The sequence below is a fragment of the Ursus americanus genome, chromosome 24 (genome assembly GCF_024610735.1).
Source record: "Ursus americanus isolate L20-20 chromosome 24, mUrsAme1.1.p, whole genome shotgun sequence".
In the NCBI taxonomy this organism is placed as follows: Eukaryota; Metazoa; Chordata; class Mammalia; order Carnivora; family Ursidae; genus Ursus; species Ursus americanus.
In genome coordinates, this window is record NC_142150.1 from 23,653,062 (window position 1) to 23,671,032 (window position 17,971).

Here is a 17,971-nt window from a genome sequence, read left to right on the forward strand (position 1 = left end):
AACAAAATAGCTTCAGCAACAGAAATGTACTTTCTCACAGTTCTGGAGACTGGAAACTTCAAGAGCAAGGTCCAGCAGGGTTTGGTTTCTAGTGAAGGCACTCTTCTTGGCTCGTAGACAACTGCCTTCTGCTATATACTCATTTGGGTTCTTCTCAGTGCATTGGAATGGAGAGAGACAGGGAACAGAATTTGCTAGCTCTCTGGTGTCTCTTTTTATAAGGACGCCAATCCTATCTGATTAGAGCCCCACCCTTATGACTTACATTAATTACTTCCTAAAGGCCCTGTCTTCCCATACAATGAGATTAAAAGTTAGGGCTTCAACATTGTTATTTTAGGGGGACACAAACATTCAGTCTAACCAGGTGATACAGAACCATGTAGTATAGCTAAGAGCAAAAGCTTTCAAATCAGAGAAATAGTTCACATCCTGGCTGTGCCCCTGCCTGTGACTATGGCAAAGGTATCATCCCTGTCTTCTATGTCATTATCTTAACTGAATCACAGAATTGTTCTAAGTGATTAACAAAATCCATGTAAACAGAACTCCACAAGACTGCCATTTTCTGATTTCATGTGTAAAGAGCTTGTACATTTCCACTCTGTCCTAACAAGAAAGTAGCTAAAGAGAATGAAGGATCAACATCTCCTTAAATTTGTGACAGCAGGAAGGACACCAGGCAAACCACTTCCCCCAAGATTGAAGAGCAAGACAGGCACATACAGGGAATCGTGGCTTTATAGGAGCAGAGACTCAAAAGCAAAAACCATTGTGAGAACCAGTGACAGAGTAGGAAAACCTGATATATAATAGTCGCTGGAGGGTTATTTGGATAAATCTGAGAGTTAAAAACTCCATAGGGACCAGTTAATGGGAGTTTTATCTCCAGGAGTTTGACCAGGTTCTGTCAGTAAATATTGGAGAGAAATCCTCTCCTGCTTCCATTAGAGGGAGAGGGAAAAGGAATCATTTGAAATATACCAGAGAACTCTATTATTCTCAATAAGACCTGCCCTCAGGAGAAACTGCTTAATCAGACTTAACCTGCTGGGATGTAATGAGAGCCTAACTGACTTGGGGGAAGGGCAATGCCAAATTCCAGCCAATTTCAGCCTTCCACATGGGAGAAGGTAAAAACCCAACTCCAGCCCACTCTACCATCCTGTCCCAGAAAAGAACTGAGAAACACCTGTAAAGTTCATAGTCCAGAGGCATAGGCTCCCTAAAAGACTGAGATTGAACCATAGGACCATGGGATGCTTCTACTTCCCCAGCACTTCACCACCATATTACTAAAGGCCCATTTATAGCAGTTACTTTTATTAAGCGCGTCATGTCTGGTTATCAAGAAAAACAACAACAACAACCAAAAACCAACCAAACAAAAAAACACAAGGCATACCAAAAGGCAGAAAATACCATTTGAAGCGACAGAGCAAGTATCAGACCCAGACATGACAAGGATGTTGCAAAGATGAGAATGGGAATTTAAAACAAATAGTATTAATATCTACAGATCCTAAAGGATAAGGTAGACAGCATACAAAAACAGGTGAGCAGTTTAAGCAGGGCAGTTTAAGCAGAGAAGTGAAAATCCAAAGATAGAACAACAACAAAAATGGTAGACAGCAAAAACTCTGTAATAGAAGTGAATGCCTTTGATGGGTTTATAAGCTGAAGACAGTGCTGAGGAAAGGATTTCTGAGCTAGAGGATGTTTCAAAACAAACCTCAAAAACTGAAAAGCAAAGAGAACAAAGACTGAAAAAGGAATACAGAACAGAATATCCAGGATTGTGAGACAACTAACAGAGAGGAAAGAAAGAAAGGAACAGAAGAAATATTTGAAACAATAGTGACTAAGAATTGCCCTCAAATTGATGTCAGACTACCAAATTACAGATCCAGGAAGCTCAAAAAACACCAACTAGGTAAATGCCAAAAAAAGAAGAAGAAGAAGAAGAAGAAGAAGAAGAAGAAGAAGAAGAAGAAGAAGAGGAAGAGGAAGAGGAAGAGGAAGAGGAAGAGGAAGAAGAAGAAGAAGAAGAAGAAGAAGAAGAAGAAGAAGAAGAAGAAGAAGAAGAAGAAGAAGAAAGAAAGAAAGAAAGAAAAAACAAACTATATCTACACATATCTTTTTCAAAGTTAAAAAAAAAACAACAAAAAAACAAACAAACAAACAAAAAGATAAAAAAGAAATCCTGAAAGGAGCTAAAGGAGCCAGAGGGAAATACACCTTACTTATAGAGGACCAACTAGAAGAATTGCATCAGCTTCTCTTCAGAAACCATACAAGCAAGAAGAGAGTGGAGTGAAATATTTAAAGTGTTAAGAGAAAAAATACACAAACTTAGAATTCTGAATCTTGTGAAATTTTCCTTCAAAAATGAAAGAGAAATAAAGACTTTCCCAGCCAAACAAAAACTGAGGGAATTTGTTGCCAGTAGACCTGCCTTGCAAGAAATGTTAAAGGAAGTTCTTTAGCGAGAAGGAAAAAAAGTATAGGTCAGAAACTCAGATTTACATAAATAAGAGTATCAAAGAAGAAATAAGTGAAGGTAAAATAAAAACTTTTGTTTTTCTTATTCTTAATTAAACTGACAGATAACAGTTTGTCCAAATTAATACCAACAATGTATTCAATTATTTATATGTATTATATGTGCTTGTATGGGTGTGTGTATATATATACAAACACACACATATATAGGCACACATATACATGTATATATATACACATATATATGCATATATATGCTTGTGTATACTTATATGTAAGTGAAATGAATGATAACAATGATACAAAGAGCAGGAGGGAGGAATTGGGATAGTTTTGTTATTACAAAGTACTCGCACTAACTGCAAAGTGGTGTATAGTGTTATTTGCAAGTGAACTTGGATTAGCTGTAAATGTATATTGCAAACTCTGGAGCAGTAACTAAAAAAATGTTAATAAAAAGAAGTATAACTAATATGCTAAGAGAAGAGAAAATGGAGTTATATAAAATGTTCAATCAAAATCACAAAAGACAGAAAGAGTGGAAGACAAAGATAACAAAGACAAGAAATTTTTTAAAAAGGAATGAGTATGGTAGATAATAATCCAACTAAAATAATGACCATGATAATTATGACAATTCATTAATATTATCACCATTAGATTTGTAGATGTTTTAAAAGATAAGTCAACAGACTCTCATACCTAGATAGAAGTTAAATGATGAGCTTTTATAATAAGCGGGGAAAAAAAGAATATAGAAAAAAGGAAACTAAAATATATTAAGTGACAAGTATGTGCTTAGAGTACTACTTTATATTTTAAGTATTATCCTTATAGTAAATGAAATGTGATTCTCACCTATGCGGAACAGACTTTGTTACATTCATTTAATACTCAACCATTGAATTACTCTGCCTCAGTCCTCCACTCATTGTATTGGTAGGAAATAAAATCCTAATAATGTGTAAGTATCTCTTGTGCCCCAGATGCTCATATAAGATCTCAAGCTTACGTGGGTTTGAAGATGCCTCTGCTGCCCCAGGTCACATGGCTCCAACTCACCTCCTATTGTGCCCTTGGGTGTGGTGGACAGTTATCTGCAATTTCAGACTTATGCTGACAGTATCCCCCATGATGCACATGGTGTATCTCTATCCAGCTCTCCACCCAGGACCCAGGATTTTCTCCCAAATCTCAGAAGTCCATTTATAATGAGATATCCAATAGAGAAAGCAGTAAGTTAGTGACAGAGTATTTCACCACTCATACACACAGACACAGACACACAGACACACATGTTCACATGCATATATACAAACACATGAAGTCAATTCTTATTTTGGGGGGTTAATTATTGTTATAGATTGAATGTATACACCAAAATTCATATGTTGAAGTCCAAACCCCCAATGAATTAGGATTTCCTGCCAATGTCTGACTTCCAGCCTCCAGAACTATGAGAAAAAAACCTTAGATGAGAATGTGTCCATCGTGCAGTTCAGTTTGTTTTTTGGATATGCATATGCACATGTGCACAGATGAACTCAAAAGCACCACAGATACTAATTTGGGGATTAAAAATAAATTGTAGCAGTTGAATTTGAAAATGTGGAATTTACAAATAATGAGCAATTACTTATATAGTCATGTTTTGATGTATTTTAACTTACAGGTATAATAAATGTGTTTCTCTAAATATCCACAGTTATTTACCCATCCCCTAAATGTACATGGTCCAGATCAGTTGAAAAAACAAAACAAAACAAAACAAAACAACAACAACAAAAATCACTCTCTTCGTGTCATAGAAACAAATTGAAAATAGCTTTCTTTGTTCCTTGGGAAATGAAGGATTACACTATATGGGGAAATGATTTTTCAACTGCCATGTATTATATATCCAAACAGACACTTATTAGAACCCTAGATGGGTTTTGTAGTGATTCACAATAAAACATCATTGCCTTTTATAAAAAGTAAGTATGAATAGATTTTGTTGTTATCCTGGTATCTCCTTCAACACAATCTGATTTTAAGATATATAAACCTTTCTTATTTGTACTTAATTTAGTCACTGTTTGAAATCAAAGTTTGTGTAACAAGATCTTACTGTTTTGCTAAAACATCTTCAAAGAATTTTTACATCAACGTATCTCTTTCTTCCTTTTCACCCCCACATTCCTTTGACAATCTACTGTCCACTGAGATTAAAGTCTCCAGACTAGTTTACTTAGAAAAGCAAAGAATGAATAGACATGGTAACTTCATATGGAGATCATTTACAAGGCTCACTAACTCCATTTCTTCTGCTTCTTTTCTCATGAAGGAAATATATTTGAACTGTTAGACTATGAAGGCCTTGATTTTTTTAACTTTAATATGGAAATGAATTTCTGACTCAAGAAAATGCTGTCAATTTTTAAATGTATTTGGCTTCTTCCATACACATTCGTGTGAATCCTTCATATTCCTGCTCAGTCCCTTGTGGAAATATATTATTTATATTGAACAAGGATCTGACACTCTACTGTACCTCTTTCTCCAAATCACTTAATTTTAAAAGATAGGGTAAAGGAAAAAGACATGTTTACTTGAAAGACCAGTTTTTTGAGCTAAGCATTTGTTTTTTGCCTGTGTATATTTTCTTTGCTTTCACCTCTGAAGCAAGGTGAGAAAGGGGGAAAAAAAAAAAAGGAAAGTACTACAGAAAAGACTTATTACTCTATCTGGCATTTTTGCTGCTATTTAGACAAATCACGAAAACTTAAAATTATAAAGGTCAACATATCTAAGACCCTGTCTGAAGAACTCCATGAACCATTTCGTGCAGTGAGCTTAGAGGAAAGGAAGGATTGCTTAATTTTACACTATGTATTTGAGCATCTCATGGGCCTGTAGAGAAAATTGCTCCACAGACTGGGATTTTCTTTCAATGTTTACTATCAATACCTCCCTGGGGAAAAAAAAATCTGATCAACTATAAAAATAAAGCTGGATTAGTGAGGTTGGATAATGTAAAGGTGTCAGAATGGCCAGGACTCTACCCTTATCTCATTTCCCTAAATCTGCCTGCAAATAATGATTTATTCTTCACAGAGCAGAGAAACTCATTTCTGAAATCTCTCCATACTTTTGTGTGGCATAATAAAAATACTGCTTTACTAAGAATCAGTATTTTACAGCAGTATTTTGCACTGTTAAATTTTGCACCTAGAACTTAAGTAGCTGTTGGACTTTGGTCAAGTCATTTTCCTTCTCTGGCCCCAGTTTCCTTAATTGCTTTAATGGATGATGTAATACTCCATGTTTTACAGCTTAGAATTTTGATATTAAATGAATGGTGCTCTATAAATTTCAAGTTGCTCGATGGGTGTTGTTCTTTGGAATATTTAGGCAATATAATTTGAGTAAATCATACCTGAGAAATAAAAAATGTGTAACCAAATATTAAATTGTAATTTTGAGCAAATGTCTGAAATAGGAAAAAAAAAACAACAACAACCACCACCCTCAAAATATCCATATGTAAAATTTACAAAGGAATGCAATCAGAAATGGTGTCATGACTTTTGGATCCTTGGACAAAACAAGGCAATAAAAATGGCTTGGAGCTGAAGATATCCTTCTGGAAAGAGTGATAGGCTTTAAGTCATCGTCTCACTTCATGTGGGTAAGAAAGGAGGAGGCTGACTCTTGCTTCTGTCTTAGAAATGGAAGCTCCTAATAGTTCCTGTTCCTGAAGCTGACCCTAATAGAATACTGGCACCTGATCCATTCTGACAAAGGGAGGTAGGCTACAGAAAAGGGAGTGGTGATGGAATAAGCTTGCACTGTCAGAATTTATTGGGGACAAAGGATATATTAGTGTATATCCATGCTGAAAAAAAAAATACCTTAGAGACATTTTTCTCCCTCTATAAAAGGGCTGCCCAGGGAGGTGAGGAAACCCAGAACCAAGAAGCTGAAAATGAATATTGAGTTCTTTGGGGCTAAAAGAATAGGAATCAACCTACTGGAATAGATATTATTCTGCCCAGGAAAGAGGACCCAGTGATCATGCCCAGTGAGAGTTATGGTTAAATATTAGCCATTCCCAGAGTATAAACCAAATTTGGGGATGAAATAGTTTAAGAAAACACTATCTGTCCTCTTAGCACTTTTTCTTCCTTAACTATCCTATTTGACACAGAAGGGTTCAGATTTGGCTGGCAAGCCAAAATGGAGGAGAGGAAATGAAAAACAAGTCAGGAACAAAGAATCCCACTCTCTAACAGCATGTTATTTTCCCACTGTAAGTTCTAATTTCGTATCAGATTTAAGCTGTTCAAAATAAAATTTACTGTCAAGTCAACTTGTATTTTATGATTCATATCTTTTATTACACATGTTATATATTGAACAGAGACTGTATCTGTGACAAAGTGACTTAGACTTCCATTTTCATGCACAAAGTGCATGGGCTTTTTAAAGTTTTCATCTTATGTCAGGAGAAAACCTTACTCCGCTGAGGGAAGTTTAATGGGAACAGTGAAAGACAAAAGAGTGAAGTTGCACTTTGACCATGCCATGAGCTGTGCGTGTGAAGCATTTCTGTTCATGATGAAATAAAAAGCAACAAAACAAGCGCATCCTTTGTTTCCACTCTTAAATAGGATTTGGTTTGGAAGCCCCACAATAACTTTCAGAGTCTCTTTGTCTCTTTTCCCAGTCACTTTTATCTTTTTCCTTTTTTTTTACGATCCATGTTTTCTAGAACCTCTTAATCACTAATCTCTTACCCTTCAGAGCTCATCTCTGTGTTCTCAGCATGTGGTGTTTTACTTGTCTTCTCATGTCATTGTTCTTTTATTTCTTCATTGTGTATGTTTGCCTAAATTCGTTCATCCATTCTTCTTTGAGCAGTGTCTGAGTAGGGAGGGTGTGTTCATTTATATCTCTTAACATATCCAGTAATAATTTTATTGATTGTATCCTATTACATATTCCTATAGTCTATAGTCTATAGTCTATTCCTATACTCTATACATACCCTCCAACCACCATTATCAAGATAACTTCTCTTCCTCCTCCTCCTTTTTTTTTATCTTTCTTTTCTTTTTTTCCTCTTCTCTTGTTTCCTCTTCTGTTTCCTTTCCTTTCCTTTCTTTTTTTTTCTTTTTCTTCTTTTCTTTTCTTTTCTTTTTCTTTTTCTTTTCCCTCTTTCTCTTTCTCCTTCTCCTCCTGTCTATCGGGTGGAAACTGGCTAATTCCATTATAGTCTCCTCTAATAAATCATATGATGAAAGAATAAATAACTTTCCTTTGAGTAGAATAATTAGTCTGAGAATTTAATATTCACTCATATCTTTGTTATGAAAAGGAAATGAAGAAGAAACAGACCCTAAATTTTTATCTTTGCCATAGTCAAAATAAGTCTAGGACTGACATTCAAATTTTCAAGGTTTTACCTACCCACAGAGCAGAAAAAAAAACGGAAGATGAATAACTGAATGACTACAGAGGACATCATGACCCTGTATTCTGATATTGACTCAATAGTCTGATGATAAATAAATTAAGAGTACAACTTCCAACTTGAACTTTAAAATTGCATCTAGAAGGGTCTTGTGAATGCACAGTTGGGTTGAGGGAATCTGCACACTGGCTTTTTCTGTTGTAATTCTTCCCCCATTTTGAGGAAACTTGTAAGTGTTTCTTACATGTGGACCCATGTTTAGAAACTTCTAACCTTTCTCCTCAGATTTATTGAGGTATAATTAACAAATTGAAATTTTCAACTTCTTCAGTCCCACAGATCACTATGGTTTGCATTATGTTATATTATTTGTTCACCAACATATCTGCCTGCCATTTTCCCCAGCCCAAGTTTAGATTTTCCAACAGTGAGAATTTGGTTGCCCTTCAGAACAGAAATTCTTGTTTATTACAATATTACTTATTGTTTCTGATTGTATATTATGTCTATATAATTTTAGCTAAATGCTTTCAAGTTCTGAGGTTTTACTCATGGCTGGCTGGCAGAGAGCCCATGAGTATAGTTCTTCCATTTGGAGCACAAAGACAGAACAATTTTCCCTGGGTCACTGGCATATAGTACTGAATTCAGAATATGAATTCCAGTCACTGTCCACCTTGTCAAATACTTGTATTCCTATACATAAATGTCAGATTTTATGGATTTCGGTCAAAATTGAGCCTTACGGTAGTCATCGTAAACTCTCACAAGCTGGCTGTGTCTTTCACCTCATCTCTCCTTCTGTGATTTCTGAGGCATAGTCTAACCGTAATTCAGAATCATTTTACTTGGATCCTAGGTCATGAAGTTCCTCCAAATTCTCAAGTTTTTCTATTACTGGTTCCTATACCAGTAGGTCTAAAGCTTGCTTTCTTCATAGGTCTATTAACATTGTGCTTATATCCCTGACAATAGTGTTTGCAATAACAACCCAGCGTTGGCCTTGAACTAGCTTTAGGAAATCTGGGATCACATCTCATTAGTTATACAAAGAGACTTTAATTTGTTAATGAAGAGGAAGTGAAAATTATTTTTCAGTCTACTTCTTTTCAATGTTTTTTCCCCTAAATTTAGCACACTTTTGCATCTCTGAATAAATTATCTACATGGAACGTAGAGTTTCAAATAACACATATCTCATGATTTGCAAATTTGAATTCTTCATTCTTTCCAAAATACTGCTAAGACATTGCACTATTCCAGTATTCACAGTGCCTCATAACTGAAGATCCATTTCCATATACCCTAGTTCCATAATTTGACTCAGGATAGTGTAGAGGAGGGTGTTAACCTGGGGTGTACCTAACTATTACTTATCTCAGAGAAGCCTCCTTGAAGTCTTTTTTTTTTTTTTTTTGACTCTTCAAATTCTGAACCTGTTGAAGCTGGCCCAATATGACTTAATCTCTAAATGTTATCATAATAGAGAAACACTTTTCTTTTTTTCATATTTTTTTTTTCTTTGAGAGAGAGCGCATGTGAACGGGGGTGGGGGGAAAGAGGGAGAGGGAGAGAGAATCTTAAGCAGGCTCCACACTCAGTGAAGGGCCTGTTGTGGAGCTCAATCTCATGACCCTGAGATCATGACCTGAGCTGAAACCAAGAGTCGGACACTTGACTGACTGAGCCACCCAGGCACCCCAGAAACACTTTTTAAAAGGAAGAAACTATTCTAAAAAGATTTCTATCATTTATGTTTATCCTTTAAACAACAGGCTTCTATGGGTAAATCCACAAAATACTTTTTCTTTTCTCAATTTCTTCAAGCCTTTTATTTTCTAGAGATTCTCATTTATTCGCCCATACCACCTCCCTTGCCCCCATCTCCTCTACATTTCCTGGGCAGTGTAGTTCTTCTCTGGGCTCCTCCTTTGCTAATTATCCCAGCCCTTTGCTATGTAGATTAATTTGGTACCTCTTGCTAAATTGTTCTAGTTCTCTTCCTCCTCTCAGATTCTGTACTTTTCTGATTATTTTTTGATTCTGCATCACAAAAGGCAGAAATGAAAATAGTTACTTATTACAGTCTTTTCCTTCAAGAGAACTGTAAATAATTCTGCTTCTACTGTTTTCTTGTCACAAAAACTCTACCAATCAAGAGATAGAGATTATGTGAGGGTGTGACAAGGCGTTTTCATAGGATTGATTAAAATGTATATGAAAATGGTCATTTAACCAGCTCTCTATTGGTCAGTCTAAAAATTGATGGAATTAAAGTGATTCTACATTAAGTTTTTTTTTTTTTTCTGAAGTTAAATTTAAATGGCAGTGTCGTGATGAGAGCCAGTGCCTTTCCAATACTTTTCCATTCTGATAACATTTCCAAAATGAAATACTTCTCTTTATTTCATGGATTACTCTATTAGTATACAAATTAAGCTACATTAATGTTTAGGGAAATATTATAATATTTGTAAGTTCTCTTTTGGTCCACTGGAGGACATTCCCGAGTGCCTCTCTGCAAATGTATCTGGAATTGCCCAGGAGGGCTTATATGTTTTTATATTTTCAGTCCTGGTTAAAGTGTTATATTTCCCTATAGCTGGAGAGAGAATTCAGATGTGCCCCATAAGCCTTAACTTTTCAACTCCTGATCTCAAAGATAGCTGGACCAAAGATGTAAAATTGCCAGGTCCTTCTTAGTCTATCTCACAGTTACCACCACTGCCTTTTTAGATGTGAGAGATGTACATTGTTTGTGTTGTATTATTTGAGAACATTTGAATTTGTTTGGAGGACAAGAAAATCAAATAGAACAATAGGGAAAATATGTGTTCAGTAAGAATAGTAATTAAATAAATAAATATTTTGTGAGAAACAAAATTCATAATGTATAAAGTACACATAGTAACTTAGTCAAGCTGGGGAAATATGATTAAAAACAAAATCATCTCCCAACCTAGAAATCATCTCCACAAAGGTAATAGAGAAAGAAAACAGCTGTATTATTAAATAAGCATTAAACCAGAATGTGTTGCACATCGCAGGTGACCCACTAAGAGATTACACAAACTGAAACCGATCTCATTCTTTTATATTCTTAAGCAGAAAATCCAGTACACACATACATATATGTTTTCAAGATAAACAAAACTAGTTCTGAAGACAGAGGACCTGAGAGCACCATCCTAAATTTACTTGGTAATTGGGGAGACCACTGTGTTAGCTAATTGGCTTTATCCAGAGGAGAAACAATTACACTAACTAAAAAAGTGATACACATACATACAATATTTCCATCCTTCATTTCATATATTGGGTAAAATCAGCCTTGTCCCTTTTTAGTACGCAAACACCTGAATGCAGGGATTACATCTTCTGAATTTACAGTGAAGGATGATTAACAAATCTCAGATTCCTGGCCATAGTTGAATACCCTCTTTAGTTCAGTTTCAATGCATCATATAATTCTTCCACACCTGAATTTTACGTCTACCCTTTACACTTACGCAGATAGTGATGGTAATTGTCTTGATGTTAAGGAAAAAATATTTTTAAAAACGATTCAACAAATTACATAAGCTGTTCTCTAATATGCTTTATTTCTGAAATGCATGCCATGAACTAGACTGCCATAAGATTTTTATTTTCAAAAATACATTGAGGGTTTGCATCTCTGATCAAGATGAAGGGATAAATTAAACCAAAGAAATGACAAACCATAAGACACGAAAAAAATATATATATTATTTTAATAATGTTTAATAATAAGATAGTATATGTCTTATATAGGTTTAAATATACACATAAAATACAATATAAATCATGTTATATAGATAGATAGATAGATAGATAGATAGATAGATATAATTTTGTCCTCATTGAAATAGTCAGGTAGTCCAGATTTGAATTTGTTCTCCCTGCCTATTATGCTTACCAACAACAGTAATTACCCATTGTCTTTGATAATTCTGACCAATAGTCCCTTTTTCTTGTATGCCAGGTTTGAGAGTAAATTCAGATATTTTTTTGTACAGTTTTCCTCTCCCACCTCCCCACTTTATTAAAGTTTGATTTACAAGTAAAAATTCTACACATTTGGGGCGCCTGGGTGGCACAGCAGTCAAGCGTCTGCCTTCGGCTCAGGGCGTGATCCCGGTGTTGTGGGATCGAGCCCCACATCAGGCTCCTCCGCTATGAGCCTGCTTCTTCTTCTCCCACTCCCCCTGCTTGTGTTCCCTCTCTCGCTGGCTGTCTCTATCTCTGTCAAATAAATAAATAAATAAATAAATAAATAAATAAATAAATAAATCTTTAAAAAAAAAATTCTACACATTTAAAGTGTAAAATGTGGGGCGCCTGGGTGGCACAGCGGTTAAGCGTCTGCCTTCGGCTCAGGGCGTGATCCCGGCGTTATGGGATCGAGCCCCACATCAGGCTCCTCTGCTATGAGCCTGCTTCTTCCTCTCCCACTCCCCCTGCTTGTGTTCCCTCTCTCGCTGGCTGCCTCTATCTCTGTCGAATAAATAAATAAAATCTTTAAAAAAAAAAATAAAGTGTAAAATGTGCTGATGTGATATGTATTGTAAAATGATTATCACAGTCAAGCTAATTAACATATTCATCAGCTTATTTGTATGTTTGTGTGTGTGGTGAGGGCATTTAAGTTCTGCTCTCTTAGCAAATTACAAATATATAATACATTATTATTAATTATAGTCAGCATGCTATATATTAATTAGGTCTCCAGAATGTTCATCTTCTAACTGGGAAGTTGTACCCTTTGACCAAAATCTCCCCTTTCTCCTACCCCTGACCTCTGGTAACCACCTTTCTACTCTCTGTTTCGATGAGCTTTAACTATTTTATATTCCACATATAAGGGAGATCATGAAGTACTTGTCTTCCTCTGACTAATTTCACTCACTGTAATGACCTCCAGTTTCATCTGTTGTTGCAAATGGCAGGATCTCCTTTTTTAAGGCTGAACCCATTCATCCACCAATGGACCCTTAGGTTATTTCCACAATGAACTACTGTGAACAATACTGCAATGAACATGGGGATACAGATCTCTCTTTAAGATAGTGATTTTATTTCCTTTGGATATATACTCAGAAATGAGATTACTAGATCATATGATAGTTCCATTTTTATTTTTTTTGAGAAACCTCTGCATTGCTTTCCTTAATGGCTGTACCAATTCCTGCCAACAGTGTGTAAAGTTTCCCTTTTCTCCACATCTCACCAATAATTTTTATCTTTTGACATTTTAATAATAGCCATTCTAACAATTGTTAGGATATATCGTTGTGGTTTTGATTTGCATTTCCCTGATGATGAGTGCTGTTGAGCACCTTTCATATACCTGTTAGCCATTGATATGACTTCTTTTAAGAAATGTCTATTCATATCCTTTGCCCATTTTAATCAGGTTATTTGTTTATTTATATTTTGCTATATAGTTGTTTATGTTCCTTACGTATTTTGGTTATTGACCCATTATCTGATATATGGTTTGCAGATATTTTCTGTCATTCCATGTTTTGACTTTACATTTTCTTGATGTGTTATTTTGTTTTGATTTTGCTGTACAGAAACACTTTAATTTGATGTAGTCCCACTTGTTTTGCTCTTGTTGCCTGAGGTTTTGGAGTCATATGCATAAAACCATGGCCAAAGCCAATGCCAAGGAGCTTTTTAACTATGTTTTCTTGTAGGAGTTTTATGGTATCGGGTCTTGCATGAGAATATGACTGTCTTGTACATTGATTCAGTGTTCACTATACCAGGAGGATTTCTGGTTACACACATTATCTTGGGTGTTAGCAGACTAGCAAAGCTTAGTTCCAGGGAACTCAAGATGAATTAGCCTTAGCCAAGGATTACTACTGTTGATCATCTTCTAATTCCTAGCTCTGCTGAATATGATGATAAATGTTTGGATTTCGCCATGGTCCTTCCAAACCCACTAAAGTCAGGAAACCCATTTCAGGCATCAAAGTCTCTCATTAATATCCACAATTTAATGAGAAAAATTACTCTGGCACTTTTTAAAGAATATATTGTTCCACTTGTCAGAATTTTTTTTTAAGACTTTGTGGAAACTGTCTTCCAGCAAGTTACAAAGGAAAGACAAAATCTGCATTCATAGCCTCCAAAAAATGTAGATTCTTCTCTGTACCTTTTACTAAAGAATTTCTGGCATTTGAAATCTTTATACCATGGACTACTGGTGAGCTGAGGTTTCAGAAACATGTGGGCAGTAATTGGAAAAGTTAAAACTAAAATATTGAATCCATACTCTCTGGTGACTGCATTTATATTAATAAATATCACATGACCTGAAAATGATAGTCTTCATTTTGGTTGGACTATCTCAGAATCCATTTCCATAAATATTCTTCAGATTTAAAGCATTAAGAAGTGTCCAACGTCCTCTTCTTGGTATTCAGATCCTGTCATATATTCAGTATAAAATACCCCCAAGTTATACTTGTGACTGTCAAATGCCTTAATTTTTATATTAGAGATCTGGTGATATTAAATTCAACTGATGTCGTAATTTGGGAACTCCAGAATTAAATGGCACATTTTCTTTCTGTGTCCTTCAACTCTGTGCCTCTAAGTGATAAAAATGTTTTTACCACATTCATGGGTTCTCCTTGGGCTTCAGTGTATGATTTGACCTGAACATTTAGGGAATCAAGATTATACAGCACTCTTTTCTTAAGCCATCCAGTACTGTTAGAAGTAGTTACTACATATAATAATTATTGAGTTCTTCATGCCCTTCGTACTATTTTTGTAAGTAACTCAGTTCCTCAAACTTTGTCTTTCTTGTAGGTGATATAGTGATACATGAGCTAGTAGTCAAGTTTTCTGTCACTAAATGAATATGTAGGGATGTGATTTTCACTGTCTTCTAAATTCTTCCTAGTTGTTGTGGACTTTGTTACTGCTCTCAAACCCCGTTCATGGTGTCATAAGAGTTCTTGGTTTCAGACAACGGAAATTAACTCTGAATAATTTGAGAAGAAGAAGTCTTTGTCAAAATAATAGCAGATGCTCACAAAATTGATTTGACATCTGATAAAGGGTTAAAAAAATATGGATGTAAGGGGACTAGACTGAAGTCTAGAACAAAATCACATTGCACTGTAGAATCATTCTTGTTACAATGTGTTCTCTGAAATAAATGCTACCAAGGAAGTATCTACTACCATGTCCACAGAATGAGTGCTCTGCCGCCATCAATTCAACATTCAGAATTAATGCCAGTACTACTACTGGTAAGGTGAATTTTAAACATCGCTGCTTCTCTTAGTCACTTTTTCAAGATGTAACATCCCTTGTAGTTATACCTCTTTGAGATTAGAATAAGTGTATTATGTAGATGTAGATGTAGAAATACCCAAGTATGTGCACATAAATAGAGAGATCCAGGTAGAGCTGATAGATGATAGATAGATGATAGATAGATAGATAGATAGATAGATAGATAGATAGATAGATTAGAAAGTATGTGTGTGGATGTGTGTATGTGTATAATGTATTATATATAATATTTTTATAAATATCATAAAGAGCAGGCACAAAAACTGGGCTCAAACATATTAACTATTGTTTATTCAAAGGGACAAATAAGGGGGTGCCTGGGTGGCTCAGGCATTAAGCGTTTGCCTTCGGCTCAGGTCATGATCTCAGGGTCCTGGGATTGAGCCCTGCATCGGCTCCCTGCTTGACAGGAAGCCTTCTTCTCCCTCTCCTACTCCCCTTGCTTGTGTTCCCTCTCTCGCTGTATCTCTGTCAAATAAATAAATAAAATCTTAAAAAAACACACACAAAAAAACAAAGGGATAAATAAAAATAAACACTTATTGTGTTCTTCCCTTAAGTGGATTTATAATTTACTTCTTAACATTATTTATTCTCTATTCTGCCCAGCTAAGAGAACTAAATACAAAAAAGGAAAGAAAATAATTCCTACCATAAATATGGTCTACTTAGGTCATACCATTGTTATATATTACATGTACCAAAGTTATTAAATAACAGTATAGAAGAATAAACAGAAAAAAGTATTTGAATGAAATAGACATGCATTATCTTAGATTTTTATTGACATATAATAGAGTATTAGGTGGCCTTGGAAAAATGTTAGGTCAATAGTATGCAATTTTGAATTAATAGCAAAGAATGTGTTTTGAGGCATGTAACAGAAATATATATATAAGGAATCCTAGAATTTTAGAGGTAAAATTATGCTGCTTTCCAGTACTTAATTTTTTTTGTTCTGTTCCTTTTTGATACCATTCTATGACATAAATACAACTTAATGTAATGAAATATTAGAAGAGCAAATTCCATGTATTATTGTTCATTGTTATGTATTTATACTTTAAAATCATTCAAAATAATGACAATTAAAATATGAATATATCTATAATATAAAGAATTTAGCAATCATATTATAGAATAATATTTTCAATGAATGTTCAAAAAAAGAAGCCGTAGCACTCTGAGTGCCCTTGGCTAAGGGTAATATCCAACATGAATGGCACTAACACTAGGTATTACATCCCCTCTCTGACTCAATATTATTACAATACCATCTTAGCTTACTTGTTAGATAGCTATCATCATGGGAGATGCCCGGTGTAGTGGTTTATTAGTGACTGTCAGATGAATAATCCAGAGATGCCTATTTCAATAATGTAATTTATTAGGTAATTGATATTCTTGTCTTCAGAAGATGTCTTTCCTTTTGTGTCTGTAGAGTTTAACTTTCAAACTCAGTGAGCTGTTATTACAGGTGTCAGATTTTTAGAACTATTCCATGCCTTTATATTTTTAGACACTCAACTGGTTGGATTATTTTAATAGAATTAATCACATAAATCAATCAATATGATAATTCAGCCCAATCTTTTCGTCTGACTTATTTCTACTGTCAAGACAGACAAAATGGCCCCAACCTATTGAGAAGAAAACTGAGAATTAACTAACTATGCTTTGGGATTTGATGTGTCTTCAGGCAAGTCAGATCACTGAACCAAAAACAAAAAACAAAACAAAACAAAAAAAAACTTTCTTCTATATGAAAGTTAAAAAAATAATAAAACCCAGGAGGAAAAAAAAAAAAAACTAAATTGAAAAAGTCAGCAGCCTGGGTTTCTTGGCTCTGAGCAATGCCATAAATTCATTTCTGGTAGAGGCTACAGAAAGCAATACTTGATTTCTTCCTTGAATTTCATAAAATCAATGAAAATGAGACAGATGTTTGTGAAATTATCTCGGAGAGTAGGTGGTATAGAAAGCAAAGATTCCAGGGGCGCCTGGGTGGCACAGCGGTTGGGCATCTGCCTTCGGCTCAGGGCGTGATCCCGGCGTTGTGGGATCGAGCCTCACATCAGGCACCTCCGCTGGGAGCCTGCTTCTTCCTCTCCCACTCCCCCTGCTTGTGTTCCCTCTCTCGCTGGCTGTCTCTATCTGTGTTAAATAAATAAATAAAATCTTTAAAAAAAAAAAAAAAAGAAAGCAAAGATTCCAGGTGATGAACAGAGGTGCTGAAATGTGGATGTTGCTGAAGAATTATTTGTTATGTTTAAAGATTTAGAGCCTAGGAGATTTACCAGTCTGGTCTCAGAACCAAGACCTTTCCCCAAATAAAAATAATAATAAAAAAGTTATTCTGGAGGCAAAAATAAATTATACACTGAATGTTGGAATAATGTTAAACACTAACACTGAATAAGGAAGAGAAACCTCCCAAATGGACAAGGTCTATTTTACCATGTTTTCTTTAAATTGGTGGGAAGCACCCCATCTAATGAGAGTTTGGATACTTTACATATTCTCAAAACTGCCTTATCCTTGGAATTTTAGTGCATTGATGAAAAAGACCAATAAGCAATGTTGTAATTCACAGCTATAATCACAAATGAAATAATTCTATTGGAAAGTGAACCAGGTGGATAGAATATTATCATAGATTTAAAAAATGGTAATGAA